Consider the following 20,991-nt stretch of genomic DNA (forward strand, 5'->3'; position numbering starts at 1 on the left):
GTTAAATGTTTCAGGAAGACAGTCAGGGCTGGTATGTAATCTGAGCGTTGGTTCGCATCATATGAGCTTAATTTTATGGAGCTCAGGAAACGATTGTAGGACCTGGGACTAAACAAAATTATTTCTATTCCCATTCTAAACCTAATACTGAGTCCTGACCCAGTTTTCAAGAAGAGAGGTTTCTGATTTCCTGACAGGAGCTCATATTTGTACGAAAAGTATAGCAAGAGCAAATTTAATCTCTTATGCTACTAGTATGACAGCTGCACTTTCGCACTCTCAGCTTGCTTGAAGGATGATCAACGCAGAGCTAATTTTTATACGTTCAAGATTTCCAGATAGGAATATGCGTAAAATGTAGTAGCTGTTTGTCTGATTCAAGCACTAATTGTATGGGTCCTAGCACGAGTACGATGGGAAAGCAGTGTATTTCACGGTTAATGCCAGTGAAGAGACACGCAATGCTCAGTGGATAAAAGGCTTGTAGTCCCAGCTGGGAAAATAGTTCCATTATCTCCCAGCTGCATAGACCTTCCATACGGCTCCGTTCTGCCTCGATGAACACTGTGGCTTGCTGAGAGCTTGAAACAGTTCTGCAGAAAATTGTAAAGATCCTGAGACATTTCACTGTTAAGACCTGTAAGTACAGAATTGTGCTGCCTGCTGCAATGTGAATAATGCTGGGGGAACTGCGTTTTTCTGTGGGCTTTTTTCCCCCCTCCTTCCTCAGTAATTTTCATTAGCGCAGGGGGTAGACAATGAAGAAAATTCAATGCTTTGTATATGCTGTGTCTCTGTAAATGACTGATGCTCTAAATATATGTATTCTTGCAAGAGAAAAATATATATAATGAATTTGTATGCATGTGAGGTCCAAGTCAAACAGAACAGGAGATTGCTAGTAACAGACACCACAGGTATATTATTTGAGTATATCACGGCTCTGTGCTGCAGTAAAACAAACAACAGAGGATGACAGTGCTAATTTTGGTACTTTCATATGACTTTCTACAGCATACTTAAAGATGACGTGGATAATGACAGCCTAATCTAATTTCTACCAGCTGACAGTATAAAAGCAATAAACATAAATCTTCAGAAAAATTTATGTAGTCCTAAGAAAGAAGTTTTTCCCATAGCTAATTTTGATAATTTGAAAAAAAAAATAAAGATCACAACCTATAGTGAACTTTGATTTTAGATCCAGAGATTTGCAAGAGTTTTAGTTTTGATGTTGCCATTTATTTACACTGTATAATACAGCTTTAAAAGAAATGTGATACTTTACAAATAAAGTTTTGGAAGTCTGAGGTTCCAGAAGCAGGCAACTTCTTGACTAGCACCTTAGTTAAATCATATATTCCCATAGGGCTTTTTGGGTGAAAAATTTAATTCATACAATTGTTGCATGTGTAAAAGGCTTCCTCCAACAACTTTTGCACGATCAGGCTCAATGCTAGCAATTTCCTGCAGTACTTATGTATCTGAATGATTAAACACGATGCAAATATTCTGCATCTATATAAATAACAGTTACTTCTCCTTTTGTTAACACTGTAGCTGTTTTCAGATCAATATTACAAGTCAAAATCAGACCCTTTACTTCTCTGAAGTAGCATTTGCACCTCCTCTCCTCCTATTTCCGCCCCTCAAAGAGAGGGGAATTATCAGACTACTTCTTCAACATCCAGTGTTTGCAAAGTTCTGTTAGTTCAAGGCAACTTTGCGTGTGTGCATCTAACCCCTGCAGTATTTATAATTCCAGGCACCATATCACCACAAATAACCTATCTTCATCAGCCAGCTTTTGCTTTGGTGCTCCAGAGGCACCATGTCAGTGTTTCACATTCCAGGAGTCTCTGCTTCAGAGGTTTTATGACACTAAAAAGTCCCAAATCAGTACCTATATGAAGTTAGCAACTACCATATATCACATTTTATTGTGTAAAAAGGAAAATAAAGCGTGCTAATATATGCAGCTATAGTTTTCAAATGCTGGTGAGGTACTGATCGCCATATATTAGAAATGTTACCTTCCATGCTGAGGACAAAATTATAGATAATATATTACAACTTAAGTGCTTTAATCAAGTAGGAGACATGTCTCTCTTCCTTTTCTTCTGACTTTATGATCGGTATTAAAATGCTTTGTGGTGCATAATAATCTACCCTAAAATTAATTTCTTGAAGTTGAAGCAAATATTTCCATCACAGAACAAGGTGTCAGCATCCCCAAGGGGACTTGAAACACAAAGTTGTATGTTTGCATTATATAGGCATAAAGCACTATTTGTATTTGAACAGAAAGTTTTCATTAGGAGCATGTTTGTCTCTGTCTTATGAATATATGAAAATATATCAGCTCTTCAAAATGGGATTTGAATTTTTATTTTCTCCCAGAAATTGCATTACCTGCATGTTACTAGAAGACAGTATTCCTTTTGTTTAAAATCACAACTGAGTTTATTCCAGAGGATTGCCACAGATTGCCTTCTGCTAACCCCTGCCCACAGGTCAGCTAGATGCTGTTCAGCTTCTTGGTGCAGGGCTTGCTCACAGAGACTGAGACACAGAAAATATATTGATTCTGCCCTGCTTCCCCACTCTCTTACCCTAGGTGCATCCAAGCCCTTCTGACCTACTGCAGAGGAGCAGAGTTACAGGGAATGCTCCTGTAGAGGATCAACACCAGAAACTCTGGCTCAAAAATTCCTTTATTCCTTCTTATCAAAGGCTGCACTGAGAGTTGATTAGAACTATGTACATGGGCAAATTTATAACCTAGGTAAGAGGAAATCTTTTTGAGAAGTGAAGACACAGTGAACTTCAGACACAGTTTTACAACCACCTGCACTGGCAGTTATAACCTCTGGGGCACTAAAATCCTATTCTGTAGTACCATACAAGTAGTTAGATGATTAGGTAACCTTATACCCATCCATGATCCAGCAGACTTCTGCCAGTTTCTCTTATTTACACAAAGTCTTTCAACAGGTAGAGAAAATGCAAGAAAAACACCACATCATTAAAAAGAGAACCAAGTTCCTTTGAGTAGCTTAATTATGGAAAATAAAAATAACCCCTAGCAAAACAGATCAGGACATTGTACTTACAGTTCTCCATCTTGCTGAGAAAACAATCACATTCAACTAGTGTGAAACAAAGCACAAAGAGATACACAAGACCCTGTCTTAATGCTAGGAGGCTGCTGAACAGACCAGGTCAGCACAGAGTAAAGCTTTAGCAAGAGTTTTTTTCCATGAAAACAAGCATGAGGACTCACACACATCAGTTTCAGAGATTTTAGGATCTCCAGACCAAGGTAGAGAGGAAAAGCCTAAGCCTTGCCATACCTTTCTGCTCACAGCTCCATCTCCTTTCCCCGGAGAAGCTCCTGCTGGTTCCTAGCCCAGCTGCAGTACCTTCACCACCTCCAGCCATTAACCTGCCTGGTGCATCAGGTGCAGCTGATCAGCAGTTCCTTCCACTTTTACTCTTGAGGACAAAAGGTGTTTCCATCCATTTATTTAGGGAGTGTAAAATTAATTGTCCTATCATATTTGAAGAGATGATTAAAGATTCAACAATTCGCTCAATTTTAATAAATTGCCTTACAAAACTGCTTTTATTTGATGCTTTTTTTTTCACTAGAAAATGTTTTACTATGGTCTCATTAGCCCTGTAGCATCATTGCTGACTTAGGTCAGGCAAATTACCTTCGCTGCAGCTTGAAGTGAGAGCCCCTGTACCAAATTCTTGCCTGTAGTTACTATTGTCTCTGTATACTGATACTAGCCAACACAAGTTTTCTAGAGCAACTCGTTACTGAAATCTTCTTGGTGTTCCCAGATGATTCAATCAGCTTCAGAAAGTGTGAGAAGGGCACAGTAGGAGAAACATCAGAGACATCTCATTTGAGTTCTCCCTATTGAGTAGCCAGCTTCCAGCATGAGTTGCTCCACAGCCTTTTTTGCATGCCAAGATGCAAAGGCCTTCACTCAGAACACCTCTAAAGCCAGATGGATGTGTGCAAGATCCAAAAGGTAGTGGGAGAGGACCTGCCTTAAGTCACCCAAAGAGGGAAAAGGACAAAACAATGTATCACTGGCATGTACAGAAAGGAAAAGTTCTCCTACTTATACAAGATTGGATTTTTTGTGAGTACAGCAGTCTCCATGCTCTGTTTGAGGGAAAGAGGCAGATGATGATTCTTCTGTATTGCTAGCAGCAGCTGTGCAACATTTAATCAGGTTACATATTATTGGCATATTTCCTGGTGCATCCTGTATTATTTCCCTGGATGATGCTGTGATTTGGTCAACCAGTTTTCAGGACATTGTGGCTCCTGTGGCTCAGGAATGTGGCTCTATCCACACTACGGATGTTCCTTAGCTGGACCGCCTTGCTTACTGTGCTCTTTTGGGGTCTGAGGATGAGCTCTGCCCTTCTCTCAGGCCCTTTTGGAGCTCAGTGCGGGAGGCAGGGATGGGGATTGACTGGCAGTTCGACTATCCACACTATCCATGCAGTGTGACTATGTATCCAAGTATACATATATATTCTGTGGGTCTTTATTGGGGGAGGTCTTTGTGTTTTGGTTTCCTGCAAGAGGAAAAACTCCACAGCATGCAGTGCTCAGGAAATTGACTGAGATGGATGGGGAGGAGGGAGTGGGGGAGAAGAGTAATTTGCCTCACTTAGGCCCTCTAATATATTTCTAGCCTATAAAGTCAAGAAGAAATGGATAAAGATGGTCAGGAAGGCAGTTTGTTTTATTAAAATTCTTGACAACATCTGCTCTAATGCGCTTGGTAAAAGAGATAGAAAACAGAAGAAAGATGAGAGAAACAGTGTTACGTCCTTGCTCTTCACATAACATAGTAATATGGGAACTAATAATTGGTTTCCAGGTTACTGCTTCTATTAGCCATATACAAACACAAGTGACCCAGCTGCCCAGGTACACAATAACCCTCTCTGGGCTCTGATCACAGCTCCCACCAGAGACATCTCAAACAACTAAAAATGTTGCTACATAATTTTTCTAAACTGACTTTTCTTCAGGACATCCATACCAGTAGGATCAGTTTCATACATAAGATTCCTCGGAAAAAGTATATAAGTGTTTCATATTTGGTAAAGAATTAAACGCTTCTGTGGCTGTAACCAATTTACAAGGATTTCAATTAATCTCTTATTAAATTCATGCTGTGTGGGAAGGGTGGGTGGAGAACAAGATCCTGAGCTGTCAAAAGTAGTGTAATTTTATTCATTCTTATTCCAGTGTGGAAGGGGGTGAAGTAGCCTGTCTCAGAGAAGCTGGTGGTCTGGGAGTTAGGGCTATCATCTCATGTCTGCAATATTTTGATGCACAAAAAGTAGTGATCAGTGGTTAATTTGCTACTCTGGATCAGGTAATTACCAACTGCTGTTCTTGCTGAACCTTTCTCATGAGGGTTTTTCCAGGGTCAAAATGATCAAAGCATGGCATAGGTCTGCCCACAGCAGCCAGCAGTCTGGGATCAGGGCACTCTCCAGGGGTACAGGACACCACAATTTACGTACAGCAGAAATGTACATGCTTCTCATGTCCTTGTGCCTAAACTCTGGGCTATTCTGGAAACTCGCTCCAGCAGTTTTTCCATATATTTGAGAAATCTTCCCACAGAAAATTTTGTCAGAGCTGGTGTACTTCTAAAAGAGGTCACGCTTTGATGAAATAGCATCTTGCTGAGTACTGAGTGTGAGCGCTGTTGCTATCACACTGCACTATGAACTGTGCATGTTCATCTTCACAGTGCTCAAACTCCACTGCTAATAGACCTGGGGAGAGGGAGATTTTTAAAAATTCTGCTAATGAGGAAAACGTTCTCTATTCTGGGCAAAGGACGTGCTAGGCTGGGTTGTCTGCAGGTGTGAGAAGACACCTACCTTTCACCAGCACCTTGTTTTTATTCACATCCTTGTAATTAACATTGGGAATAATTAGAGAAGCTGTTTGGGCTGAAGCACTGAGTTTCTTACTGTCAAATGAATTAATTTTCAGATATTTAGTGCTTATTTCCCCTTTAAACACATCTTTTGTGCATTTTAGGCTTCATCCTGTCCCACTGCCTTGTCCATTGGGAAGTCACTCCACCAAAAATAGGTCTGGATGAACCACAAAATATTTGCCACTCTTTCTGAAGCCCTGGTGCACCACGTACTTTACCAATTCAAATCCATTTCTCTCAGACTGTCGAGCAGTGTATATGCTGAGTCTGGTGTACACAGCAAACATGTGGTACCTTTGGTGAGAGAAATGGGAATTGAAAGCACTGAAGTTACTGCAACTTCATCTCCTGAAGCAGATTCTGATAATCCTACCATGAAATTACTAAAACAGTGGGACCAGAGCAAACCTCACTATAAATTGCGGTTCTTCCATTTGTAAGGGAATCCAGATAAAATGTAGATTTTTATCACCTAAATTAGATAACTTTCCCACTTGGGCGATCCAGCATCCTGCATGGACTCAGTTGTCCATCCCTCAGATGAAAACTCTTGGTCTTGCTAAACTGAATCCAGGCTTGGCTGCAGTGACCTATGCTCCATCCCTGCCCTTCCCCTTGTTTTATAACTTCCAAGGAGTCTGTCCTTGAGCCAAGTAAAGAAACATCTTAGTTGTACTGTGGGTTTTCTGCAGAGAAAGCAGGTTCAGTCTTTAGAGAGCCGTGTATTCCAGCACTTCTCTGGTATGTCTGATAACAGGCACTATTAGAACAACTATTTGTGATGCTCGTTTTAGAGTTGGATAAGCCCTAGATGGTGACTGCTGTATACTGTGCTGTTTTGCATATCGAATTGTAGCTGGTCTCTGGTTCTGCAGCATTTAAGCTCTCCTCAAACTGATGACATCTGCTAATTTCCTTAATTCAGGTACTTAGTCCAAAATGGTTTTGTTTTTCTTAAGTTGATAATAGCAGGGAAGCTCTGCAATTGCTGGCAGATCTAGATGCTGAGAAAATTTCTCTCCCAGAAATTGTTTTGTCTGCTGGTTTAACAAGAGCACTTAGGCTGCACAGCAGGTTAGAGGTTTTACCCCTATTATACTCACTTGAACTGCTACCTTTCTCAGCACTGACATCATTAGTTATGACATATTGCTGAAGCCTCTTCACAGAGGTGACCCAATCCCTTCTGGAGCTATCATACAAAGCTAAAAGCCATATATGTTTTTAACCCTCTCCTTTCCAATATTGCTCACTTCAAAGCCACTGGAGCTGCAGGTCTAATTTCACTGCCCTAAACTCCCTCTGGTCCCTCTGTTCCACTGTATATATGATTTAGAACGGTATTTTCAGTCCTGGTTCACATTTCCTACCCAAAGAACCATCATAAGCAATAATATTTACTAACTATATAACTGTGTAATGCCCAGCCAGCTATTTGGTGAGGGCAGACCGCAGTGGAAAGGCTTTTCAGAGAGATCCTCTTCTACTTAGAAGGAAAATCTTCATTTCCTACACAGCTAAAATAGGAACAGCTATTCATTCATTTCTTTGCAAAGGTACCAGGCAGCTCTGACCAGGATAAGGTCAGGCTGTTACATACCCCATGAAACACCCCTGTCCCAGGCAGGAGGTATGGTATGGTGAGAAACAGAGGTATGGTGAGAAATGCACCTCGCTCAGGTGTGGCTGCCTGAAAAGCAGGTAACAGACCTGTGACTGAGTTCATAGCATATCCTCAGCATACCCTTGCTTTCCTTGCAGCCTCAGCTGTCACCTAAGCCTTTCCATGTTTGCTGGTGGGCAGCTGAGCAGAGGGCTATAAGTTTATTGCACTGTTTGGCCACTTTTCTGTATGTGTTTCTGTCTGTTAACAGGATCAGTCACCCCCTGTGCTGGTGCCTTGCCCCAAACACCAGGTTGTGCTGCAGGGATTGTCCTTGCCACAGCAGCAGGGAGGCTTCATCCCCCGCTACTGCACCTCTCTGTTTTTGTCTCTATCTGAGACATCATGTTGGCTTTCAATAGCTGCCTGAAGCAAAGGAGAATCCTGGCTTATCAACCTGTGCACAATTGCTGCAGTTCCAGCCAAGAATAAACTGCTCTTAACCTAAATACTCCTCTGAGGACACTGAGCTTGGGGGAAGAAACATAACGGTGCTACATCTAGTGCAAGTGGGATTAAGTGTGCCTAGCATATACTGGATAACTCTAGGAAGACATTGGGAAAGCAGTTGGAAGGAGGGAGAAGGGAAGGAAGAACAGCTGTGAATGCAGCTAAACAATAATGGGCTCTTTAAATTGTAGTAAATGCAATGGTTTCAAATAAAACATGTATTACTGCAGCTATGAAGACTGTTAAGACATACAAAGCAAAAGCTTTGTCCAAAGACAGGCTGTAGTGTAATACCTCAAGAAAAATAAAAACTCCAGCATGTTATAGCCCTCTTCCATAGCAGTGACTAATGAGATATCGGTGGGGCCTGTGGTTGGTGCTGGGGCCACCACGGTGGGTGCTCCGCATCACCCCTCCTGCTGGGTCAGGCTGGGGGTTCTGGGGCAGGAGCACCTACAGAAAACACTGGATAATTTATGTGACATTAAAGAGTGATAAAAATGATAGAACAAAATGAAGTAGCTCATCAGTGCAATAAGCAGCATTGGGGGTACCTTTTTACCACTCAAATCTGTCATAAAATGAGTATGCTGTGAGCTGATGTAAAGTTCACTGTTAAATTTGCAAGAAAAATATTTTACATTTTAATGCAAAATGTTTGCTAGGTGAGCCAGGATCTACCACCATATCTTAAAGAACATTTGATGACTAGAGGCTTCAGGGGAGGTTATTGGTATTTTAGGATGCTCTGAGAGAGGCTATGGGGAGTGCTGTTTGGAATTATTCTGTACTTGAGGTATTTCTACATTAATTGCACAGATTTACTGAGAGATTACTAGTTTTAAAGTCAGTCTTATTTGAGGTGTTGAATAATGGATGATATTAAACTTCGGGTTAGGGATTCAGAGGATTGATTTGGAAGACATAGGTGAGAGATACCCCAAATCAGTCAAAAAAATGGTAGAATAAAAGTTATGTATGAAGTGTAAGAACTGACAAAGAGTACTTCACTCACTGGTTCAGGTAAAATATAAATGACTAACCAAGTCACGATTTCACTTCTTTGTCTGGCTGATTTTCTCAGCAAGATTGATTCAAGATCCATCTAAGCCCTGAAAGGAATTAGCAGGAAACCGTTTTGTTTGATAATGCTGACTGGGTCATTCAAGCAGCCAGAGGAATCAGCAGCAATACCCCAAAATAAAGCCCAAGCCCTGACTAACCAGAGGTCCCTGCTAAGTGCAGTGAAGTGTAAGTCATACAAACTGCTCCTTCAAACCCACAGATGCAAAAGAAGTATTTTGAAAGGAAAAAAGAAACAAGTTAGAAATTGATCATGAGATATCTCTAAAGCTGAATCACAAGTATATCAGTCACTGGTGATTTTCTAGACTGTCCTGCAGAAGGTTATATCATAAAATATTTGAAACTTTTTTGTTTGTTGGTGGAGCAAAATCAAACATGAGACAGTGATATATACCGTGAATGCCTGGGTGATGACTATGACCATTGATTGAGTTAAAAGTAGTAAGGAAATGCAAGTACAAGTGCCACTGAAACAAAACCAGGGGAGATCCTTATTAATTTTCTTGCTGTGAGCTTATATATCAAATCCATATTGGATAAATTAAGAGGTTGAAAATAGAAAATTTGGTAAAAACTCCTCTGCATGTACTGGAACTATATGGCTTGTTTTTACTGCAAGAAGAGACAAGTTTTCTTCTAGACCCTCTCAAATGCACTGTATGGGATTTCTTTCCTAACTGAGTGGTTAAAGCTTGTATTTCAACTGAATGTGGGATGAGGTGTTAAGGACACAGTTATAAAAGGTGTTTAGAGAACAGCAGGAGTTTAACTTAAATTTCTGCGGGCTGATGAGGGGAGCAGCATCATATGAGACCATCCTGAGGCCATCTCTTGCAACTTTTTGTTGACTGTCCGTTGCCAGCATGGGCAGTGTTAGCATTGTTTGGCATAGAAGCCAAGGTAGTAGCCAAAATTTACACCATCTTGGGAAAAACAGCCACCTCACTCACTTCAAATGACCCAGAAACGTGAATGTGCCAGACTACAAGTGATCTGTGAGCCACATACTGTGTCCTGCCAGAAATCCTCACTTATGAATGAAGGTATTTTTTCAGTCTCTCATGCCTGGTCAACAACAATAAATACATTTTAAACTTTATTTCTGATTATTTTTATACATATTTTAGTGGCTGCTTTTTTGCATTAAACTTAATGGCCGTATACACTATTACAAATACATTATTAGCTGTCATATAATTTATGCCATCTCATTTATTCTGAACAATACAGCAGCCCATGCTGTAATTCATCAGAATCAAACACTGATTATTGAAGTGGGTAATTGCACAGGCTGTGGCCCGGTGATCAACTCTGGGCAAAGCACAGTCCAAAGACAGGATCAAATACAATGAATGTGATTGCAGTGAAGGTGTTTGCTGTTGATAGGTTACATTCTACAATGCAATGTAAATCACTGCAATATAGCTTGTGAAATACTAGCACCTTAGCTTCATCTGCCAAGAGATGTGTAAAATAACACCAGACCAAATGCACAGCCGCTATTGCCCATTTCTGGATAGAGTAATACTAATTAATACCAGTAACAACACTCTTGTTTATGCCTCACCCTGCTGCTTTAAGGATTGGTAGTTTTTATTGCATATCTCTGTAAAGAATATATACATCTGCAGTCCTTCTACTTCATATGTATAAAGTCCTACTTTGATATATATACACACACAAAAATTGAGCCAAATATTAAGCATTACTATTAATCCAATCAATAGCCTTTCTCTGGAGAAAGCCCTCCTGCCATATAGTCTTTTACTCATATTCTCCCAATTAGAAAAAGAAAAAACAAAATGAAAAAACCTGTAATACCACTACCTAGTCTTGTAAATATCTCTAGATCAGGGAAAGCATGGAAAAAGGCCAGACTTTGAAAGATCTTTTTGAAAGATACATCGTAAAATTAGTATAGCTTCTGAAAAATTGATAAAATTTCAGTAACATTGGGTTTCATACAAAAGCAGGAAACATCTCCAGGTAAGATTTCAGCAACACTGCCAGTTTTATTTCTGGTGTTTCAATGATATACCTTGCATTTTTTTGTCTGTAGCTTTTACTTTGCAATTGCACATGTATGTCTGATTACTGTCCAAGTTTAGAATATCAGTTGTTGGCCACCACTGGAATTATTATATTGGCTTTGGTGAAATACAGTCTGCACCCGTAAGAAAAATGTCTGTGTTTCTACATGTCCATGAGGTAAAAACTGTAGCCTTTTTGTTCATTTTTGGTTCTCACGAAGCACTGAAAGTTACTTGGTTTAAAGTGTTGTCTCTTTGATATCTCCCTGTGGATTCTGAAGTGAAAATGGTCAAGTGAAGATAGCTTTGCAGCCTCTCCATTATTTGCATTGACATTCTCTCCCACAAATCTCTGCAAACTCTGCAATTCAGAAAGCAGATGATTGTGCAAAATGAACAGTGCAAACTCTTGATTTTTCACCCACAGTTCCAGGCAGTGCTATCATTGATAGAAACACTAAACCACTAATATCTCTCAGCAGGGATGTGGCAACAGAGGAGCTTTACAGAATTGTCTTTCAATTACAGCCCGGTGTCAGAAGCTGTTTCTTGGCTTTGGGGTGAACCTCAGTGCTAATCTTGCTGGAGCTGATCTGCAAGGTTTTCTCAATCACGTGCAGAGAAGAGACAAGGTGAACTCTAGGCTATTTCCAGGAACTTGATTGCATTGTTCAGGACATTTCTGATGGCTACACTTTTTAAAAAAAAACCACTGTAATAGAGATTTATGCTTTCCTTTTATTTCAGTATTTTGGAGAAACAATAATGCTTTGCTGTTGGGTAAAATTCAAATCAATGCAAACCTCATAAGCCACTAAAATTTTATAGATTGTTATCCAATCTGTAATTTGTTACACAATATCTATGTGGCTTCTGTTTATTGAGACATAAAGACTTTACTTTTTTTAAGGTAGATTTTATGTGAGAAGTGTATAAGAAGGAATAACCTTTCACACCTATGGTGCCATAAACTAAATTATCCTTAACCTAAATCATTTATCATGTACTGGCAGCCTAATGAGACCAAAATAAACAGAAACAAACTATCTGAAATTTTCTTCATGGGACAACTTTTATTTATATCAGCATAGTGTTTTGCTTGGAGCTTCACTGGTTGGCCACATGGATTTTACACTGGATAACATCAGATGCTATGAGCAATAACTGAAGAAAACTTATGAGGCTATAAAGCTTGTGAAAGGGACTTCTTCACCCTGGAATCACATATCACAGGTTCTGAGAGCAGAAGAGATGTTATAGGACAGTTGCATACTTTATGTTTATTTCCTGGTAGTATCTTTCTGCTGGATATAATTAATATAAGGAAGGGAAGGAAGCCTTTGTTATGACAACACATCTGAACAGCAGCCTGAGGGGTAATCAAATACAGATCATCATGGCTTTTGTGATTTGGATCAAGAGGCGTGGAAAATTTTTCAGAAAGAATGGTAGCTACCATACTTGTGAAACAGAGAGTAATGCACTGTGCTTACTACTGAGATGTTCTTTTTCTAATACAACATTTCTCTTTGCAATATACATTGGCCTGTACATAACATTTTTGCTGGTGTAGTCTCAAAAAAACAAAAAAGGAATAAATCTTTGGTTTTTAATAGTGAGACACAGAGGTATAAAAGAAGCTTTTACTCAGTAGGTCCTGCTTGAAGTATAAGTGCAATGACCTACAGATACAAACAGAGTATAAGCTAATTTACTGCAACATCTGATTAGATCATAAGTGAAGATCCAAATCTTTAGAAAGTTGATCCAATCTTCCTGAAGTCAGTGAGATATATTTCCTCAGCATTCGTAAGACTGAATCTGACCTTGTATGCTGCTTATGAGCTATGTTAATTACTGTGTGATTTACCCTCCACTTAATGTAATTGTGGTTGATATATTCTGGTGTGTACAGAAATTGAAATACGTATTGATGATCTTGCACATTGATGAGGACTGATTTGCTTATTAAAGAAGTAGTAGAACCCTTCAGACCTAATACTTGTTATTTCCTCTAAGAGATGAGATATTTTTCTAAGAGGAGCAGACCAAGAGAGGAATGTAATCTCTATGTTTGTTGCTCTTGGCCTAGAAGCAATAAAAAAAATTAATTTTTGTGACTATGTAATAACAACAACATTGTTTTAAATGTCAAGAAAAAGGAATAGTCCATTATTGAGATCATCACTGGTAAATGTATGTTTTCAAGAATGAAATGCAGGTCCATCATCTTCTTCTAATCACCTCTGTTCTACCTCCTAAACTCTTGCTGAACCTATAACATGTGCTGTTAGAGAAAATCCTGGACTGCGAGAGAGGCTGAGTCAATGATCAGAGTGACATGCAATGTAACATCAGCAGAAGTTATTAGTGCCTACATGCAATTTATGAGTGCAATCAAACATGCAGATAGCATGAAGCTGGGGAAGAACTGCAGTATCCCAGGAAACAATCTACATTACTAAGAGCATTACTGTGGTGAAAGTACAATTGGCATACAAAGCTGCAGACATTTGACTTCAAGATCCTCCTCAATGTCTCTTTTTCAAATCAGGAAGGACATTTAAGCCTATTTAGAAACTGAATTCTGTTTTGAGGATTTACAAATGCAATTCCAAGGAAAACTACAGAAACTTATTGATAGAGAGCTTTGTAAGTATACAAAACTGAAAATTACATACAAAAATTTTTCTGCCATCATTGGGATGGGTTTTATAGTCCTAGAGAAGCATCATATTTGGGTTCTTCTGGCTCACTTATAGTACACTGTTCTATACATTCATCCATAGCTCCGAATACGAAACATACAACTAGCTTCAAGGGTTGGACCTTACTGGTATCGATGTTGGCAAGCCAATTGAACTGGTGAGAACCTATCTTAAATGTGCCATAATCAGCACAGTCTCCTCAACCTTAGGAAAAAAGATACAGAAAGACTTCAAAAGAAAACTTTGTTGTTTGTATGTTTTAAATGCCTGTCCCAAGGAAACACTCACCAGATGTGAAAGAGGGGGTATAAACATGGGGGTTTGACTGCTCAGATTTACTAATGAAACTACTTTTTCAAATGAAAGCCCCAGTGTAGCTAAACACCTAAGCACATGCTTTGTGTTTAATATGAGAGTGATCCAACAACTACAGCAAAGAATACACAGGAGCACCTGAAAATATCCTAATTCATAACTTTACTGCCAAGGACCAACTGTTCTACAAAATTGGCATTAGACAGACCCTGAAGCAGAGAGTTTACAGTATAAAGTCCCTCTAAATTCAGCATTTTCCTTAAACAAGTCCTTATGTTCCTCTTGATGTCCTCTGGCTACAATTATTAGCAGCAGTGAAGAGGAGCTGTAAGAAGAGCTAAGCAATGGCCCTGCAATCTATGATCCTGAAATTGAACCAAGACAAAGACAGAGGGATCATGCAGTCACCTAAGAGCAGTAGAGCAGTTAAACATGAGAAACTGTTTCCTTAGATCCTTATGAATTAATTAATAATAAACTGAATTTTTACTCTGTTCTTTAGCACTTAAAAAAAAAAGTCAAGTCTTAGACCTTCATGGAGGATTTTGACTGCAGTACTCCACACTCCTTCCATGACTGTAATCCTTCTGAGTAACAAACATGCACAATCCCAGTGCTATTACCTCGGTCTCAGGAATCACATCAGCAGCAATACCCCTGCACTGAAAGCAAACTGAGAACCTGAGATCAGCCACATAAATCTTGGAGAAAATTTATCCTTGAACATCTCACTTATTCTATCACTACAAAAATACAACCATGTATGGATTAAGAATGCAGCAATTGTTTAAGTACACAGAAATGTAGAATAGAATAAACAGAACAGGGGAAATAGAAAATATAGAACAGGAAAATGAAAAGGGAATGAATAACAGCTAATCTGGCAGGTGGGTATTCACCATCTACCATTAACTGATAAAATGGTAATATTCAAAACTTTAGCACTTTTCATTATGGTAATTTCTTTAATTAATCTGTAAGTCCTGTGCAGTTTCCTTAGATGCTCAAGACCGTATTTTGTTGAGGGATGTGCATAGTTCCCCAGCACCTAGTTAGATTTGGGGGTACTTAATCAGCCGAATTATTTGCATAAGTGCTTCGCAAAATAAGTGCTCCTCAAAATGGCCTTGAGTAAGATAGCAGTGTGTTTAATTCACTACTATTTCTTTTTTGTATTATAACAGATCATTTGGCATTGTGCAATTTCCTCTTGATTACTCTCCGTGATTCCAACAACATATTTTGGTGCATAAAGAGAGTCTAAATGAAAATGCTGAATAACAGAGTATAAAAGAGGCTTCTCAGAGCATTGATGTTACAAGAAAACAGGTTAAAGTCCTATTAGCTTTCAATGCACAGTCTAATAGAGGAGAAAACAAAGCAGAAATGAAAAGTCTTGGCTCTAGAAAAAAAATGCAGTACTAGTAAAAATCTCTTGCTAAATATTTATATCCAGTCATGGCCAGGTTTGATGAAAATAGTTTTCATGGACCTTCGCGTTTTAGAATTTTAGAATAGATATATTTTAAATAAGTGCATACATAAATAAGTGCATCCTAAATATCTGCCTTCTTATAAGGAAATCCCAAGAGAAATCATTATTCTTATCTTACAACAGATAAATTTAGAGTTTCATTTTCGCAAGTATCTCTATTCGTGATTCCTAGCTGCGGCGAATTAACATTTCTCCATAAAGCTCAAAGCTATTCCTACTTTCTCCACTGGAGTATCCAACCCTGTTTACCTGTCAAAAACCGAGAACACCTCCAGAATAGTAAGTTCACATTCAAATCTCGTTAGTGTATCCAGGAAGAGAAAACATTCATAAATAGTGATTACTATTCAAGCTACCATTTTTCTTTTCTAACACATTCTGAATCTGTATAAATTGTTTGCTGCATATCCAGCAGATGCAAATGTATTGATGCTTGCATGCATGACTCATTTGGAGTGCAGTATAATTATCAAGAAATAGAATCAATTTCTAACAAATCACCTGCAATGTGCAAAACAGGAGTCCAGTAGCAATTAATGTAATAAAATTTATTAATGTTTCTCTCAATCTCTCTTTTACTTGCTTGGTGACACTTGATAAGGTCTGCTTTCTGAGTGAGCAAACAGCTCATACATGGCTTCTAGGAAATAGGATGAATAGCTGAAGAAAATCATTAATAAGCAGAAAAAAAATCAATTAATCTTAGGCCTAGAACTACATCACCATTTTCAAGCAACATGATACAATTGATACACGTTATGTGAACTGACTTTGAAGTGACTTTGAAGTAACTTTGATGGATCTATGGAATTCTTAGCAAAAACAAAGATACCTTTAATTGTAGGAAAAAGGAAAACAGACTTGTTCAAAATGTAAGAATGATTCTCTGAAATAAAAGGAACCTCTAGCCTCATGCATATATTTAGATTGCTATAACACGTGCTTCTCTGTATATATTCAAACACACAGCTCATAATCAAGTTTTCTTGTCCAATTACAAATTTAAATAGAAAAAAGAAGTCTATAAATTGCACTACGCTTTGAAACATGATCATCTTCTAAAAATAAAAACAGTGCTTCATGATTGATGTGTTGCAAGTTTCTAAACAAAGACAGTGCTGTTTACATTTATTAAACACTAATAAATCATTTCTCTTCAGAGCCTTGAGACTAGCAGACCCAGACTCTCCTGGACAGGAAAGGATCATCCAATTTCTAGTCCCTTGCCCTTCCTCCTCTCTGGCTTAGCCAGTGTGTAGATTACAACCCTGAGGCAGGCATCACCCTTTACGTGCTCATCTTTGTCTCACAGATGTGAAAACAAAATTGTTTCAAGTAGCTCTCTCTGGCACTGCTGTTCAGACTAGGCCATGCGTGAGTGCTGCAGGTGAGGACAGGGCTGTGGGCTCTTTTTCTCTCTGCCTTGTACTGGAAGAGGAAAACACTCACTGGTTGTTTGCCAATAGCTTTCCTATCAGCCTTTGCAAAGACTACATACAGTGTGCATGGCACAGATCACTTTCTTCAAAACTGAACATACGAACAAGGACAAATCAGCCTGTTATTTGATATTCAAACCATGAGCATAGCTGAAATACAAGACCTGTATCATCATTTCTCTGGGCTTAGATTTAGGGTGCTAAACTCTTCTTGCCGTTTGCAGGTAACTCAGAATTTAGGTCTTCTAGCATGTGGTGAGACAGTTCGTGTGATACACTGGCCATGTCACTGGATATCCAATGTCACTCCCATTGTCACTATAGTCTGCAGCTATCTCTTTAGTTTTTTCCATTCACAACAGCAGTGACAAACCACCAAAGCCAAGAAACTCCCCTGTTCTACTGAATGTACAAAGACACCAAAATATTAGGGATATATAAATACAAGGGAATAGCATAGGAAGATAGCCAATATCAGTGAACTAGTAGGATAGAAAATGATGTTTTAATGACAGACCTTCATATGAGCTGGCTTTGCCTTGGTTATTAATTTCATTATTGTTGAGTCAGCCTGAGACCCCTTTGCTCCTCTCTCTTGTTGAAGGACCAAGAAACCTTCTGTAGAAAGGATACGTGCTATGAGGAAGCAGTTAGAAACTCCAGCACTTTTCTTCTTGTCTTTTGTTTAAAGGACTTTATCTTTTTTTTTTTATTTTCAAGTTTCCACTAGCGTCAAGATCTATTGTTTGAGCAGAAGAGATAAATAATTCGTATGTCTGTTCCCATCTCCAGATCATCATGAACCCCGTCTAGACATCAATACAATCTGTTTGCTGCACTGATTATTCTGCTTTGATATATTTCCTACCATATAATATATAGATTATGTTGAATTAAGACCAATTTCATCTAGAAACCAGCTGATTATTTTCTTCTTTTCCTTATTATCAAAGAGATTCTAAATGATAGTACTAAACAGAAATAGCATCACTGAGGAGGAAGGAATGGTGAAGATCATCATTTCACGCTGAATCATTTACTTGTTAAACAATAAGCCCTGAATTTAGCCTTCTCTTCTGACGCACATGCATGCACATATGCATGTAAATAAAATTATTAAAAACTCCATCTCAGGCAAAAATAATGGCCATGTATGGTTCAGCTAATCTTAAAGTCACCCTGGCATTACAGTCCTGTCTTGTTCCTATTTGTATTATTTAGTATTCAACTTAGTCTCATTGATGGCTGGTTTCAATTCATCTAACCTGTAAGCATTTGTGTCTGCCTGGGTCAGCACAGAACTAGCCCTAGCCTTCTTATTTATTGCTGCACAGCAATGCATGGCTATTAAAAAATCTAAATATTTCCTGACAGCTCTCTGGGGAAATCTAAAGTTAATAATCTACATTCATGGTACTGCTAATACTTTCTGCCAGGCTGAAGACCACTCATTAATAACTTGGCAGATTTCCAGATTCTTGTTTAAAATTAACTTTGGTTTCACTTTTTTGTTTTGTTTACAAATATTAACTCCGAGTCATGAATTCCCAAGTCAGGAGTACTGGGCAGACTCCCTGGTCCCCTTCTGATGGCATTTCTCCAAGCCCGTGGTTCAAAAGAATGTTTCTGTAGCTCTTCAAAACTAAACTCCGCAGATGTTTTTGTCAATTGTACATTCATTTTGGGAAGAGAGTCTGGTGGACTGGTGGGTGTCTCTGTGGCAAGGCCACACTGCATTGGCCACTGAGAACTCCCATGGATGCCTATCCAAAGACTGGGATCTACCACCCCCAGTATATCGTAGTTCTTTAGTTCCATCATAGAAGGCCACCAACTTTGTCAGGCACGATTTGCCCTTAGTGAAGCCTTGTTGGTTGTCATCAATTACTTCCTTATGTTCCATGTGCCTCAGCAGAGTTTTCAGGAGGATCTACTCCATGATCTTGCCAGGCACAGAGGTGAGACCAACCAGACTGTGGTGCCTCGGGTCTTGCTTTTTTTCCTTTTTTAAAATGGGAGCAATCTATCCCCTTTTCCAGTCAGTGGGAACTTCACCAGACTGTCATAACATCTCAAATATTACGGATAGTGGCCTAGCAACTTCACTAGTTCCCTCATGACCTGCAAATGCATCTCCTCAGGTCTCATGGACTTTCAGGTGAGTTTAGATGCCATTTGAAACCTAAAAGGAGTAAGTGTGGAAATCTTTTCCCACTACAGTTCTTCAGAAAAGGCTGTTGAAAGCTCTGATAAACTCCCTGCCCTTATATTACTGGAGTATCTTTAAGCTTATTCTTCCTGGGAGAAGGAGAGTGCCCAAGTCAAGAGAAGATTAGAAGCGATTCATTAGCATCTTTTAAATAAAAGAGAAATAAGGACTTGGACACATTTCCCCATAGTCTAGAAAGTCTTTCCATTCCCTAGATCTTCACTGCAGTACACTGTCGTTCAGCTGAGAAAATCTACATGCTGATTTTTTTTTTTATTTCTAAAGTAGAATCCGAAGATGACATGCTGCCCTGTAAATAAGTCTAGAAAACAGACAGGGGACTTCTGATGCACCATGTAGTTCAAGTGTTGTGTTTAATGCCCATTCAAAACTGCTCACAGCACAGGCTATGGTATAGTTGAAGAACATGTTATTCCTTCCATTTCTCCTCCAGAACAGAGTATATGAAAATTACTAATTTCTTAATGAATGGGCCATAACAGTATTTTTTTTAAGTAGGAGAAGCTGGTAGCCAGGTGTTGATGAATGAGTGGTGCCTGTGTTGGGTTTGGAAGCCCAGCATCTGAAGCTCACTGACTGTAATTGGGAGGAATAACAGTGAGCGATAGCAAAATGAGAAAGAGAGATAATTTCAGATGTTAGAGCAGTAAACGCCAAATGAGATTCAATGCTGGTAAATATATAATACATCAACAAGCCAAGAACAATAAAAAGGGCTCTCTCAGTAAATGTTAAATTCCTGTTGCATACTGATCGAATGAGATTTGTGAGCTATTGCAGGGAAATCTCCTCGGCTATTAGCTCAATGAATGGATGCCACGTAAAGTCATCTGTTGGGTTTCTCTTGCAGAGAAGGACAATCTTGTTATTACACTTCTGAGAAACAGCAGTTCAACCCTGGCTGGAGTGAGAGGTAGCAAGTGAGGTGAACTGAGACTGCATCAGTCCCTCTGTGCACTGTGATTCCTTCCATGACCACCAGCTGGAGATATAGATGTGTAAGAAATGCAGAAGAAAGAGCTTTGTTACTAAGGATATTATTTTGTTTGAAAGGACAGCACTATAAAGATATCACAATAACTTTAATATGGATTTTAATAAAAAAATCTGGGATACTGAATATGAAGCAAGCAAAAGATTAAAATGAAAACACTGAATAGCGGACATTACAGTGGCACAAATTAAAGTGTTCCTGTGATATAAGACTCATACAGAAACAACCGCTGCATGAAATCTTGAAAGAGGTGAAGTCTTCAAAATACTGTGGTAAAGGTTTATCAGCAGTCCCTTTATTAACATCCTTATCCTTGAAGAAACCTGCACAGTATCTTTTGATGACATTCTAATTTTCATCTTATTTTACTGAAGAAATGGGAATTTTGCTACTAACTTCAGTTGGAATAGAATCAATTTTTTTATCATTATTAAACTGATAATATTTGGAAGGCTCCTTTTTAGAGTTCTTAAGCTTTTACTCATAGATATGAAATAGATATTGAACTTTTCATCTGTGAAGAATAATGTATGCTCTTCAGTTTCAGTATTAGGGTACCATCTAGACACTTAGCTTCAGTATTTGGCA

The 20,991-nt window shown here is 38.8% G+C and overlaps 1 protein-coding gene across 6 annotated transcripts in view; it reads left to right on the plus strand.

Annotated features, from left to right (window-relative positions):
- Nucleotides 1–237: 237 nt before the first annotated feature.
- The window catches only part of CNTN6 (contactin 6), a 140,567-nt gene continuing 119,813 nt past the window's right edge, over nt 238–20,991 (plus strand). For all 6 annotated transcript variants that reach the window (XM_069865607.1, XM_069865612.1, XM_069865611.1 and 3 more), the window contains exon 1: nt 238–639. The gene's annotated coding sequence lies outside the window, so the exon portion shown is untranslated. The remainder of the gene's footprint in view (nt 640–20,991) is intronic.

This window comes from Phaenicophaeus curvirostris, chromosome 11 (genome assembly GCF_032191515.1).
Source record: "Phaenicophaeus curvirostris isolate KB17595 chromosome 11, BPBGC_Pcur_1.0, whole genome shotgun sequence".
NCBI classification, from domain to species: domain Eukaryota; kingdom Metazoa; phylum Chordata; class Aves; order Cuculiformes; family Cuculidae; genus Phaenicophaeus; species Phaenicophaeus curvirostris.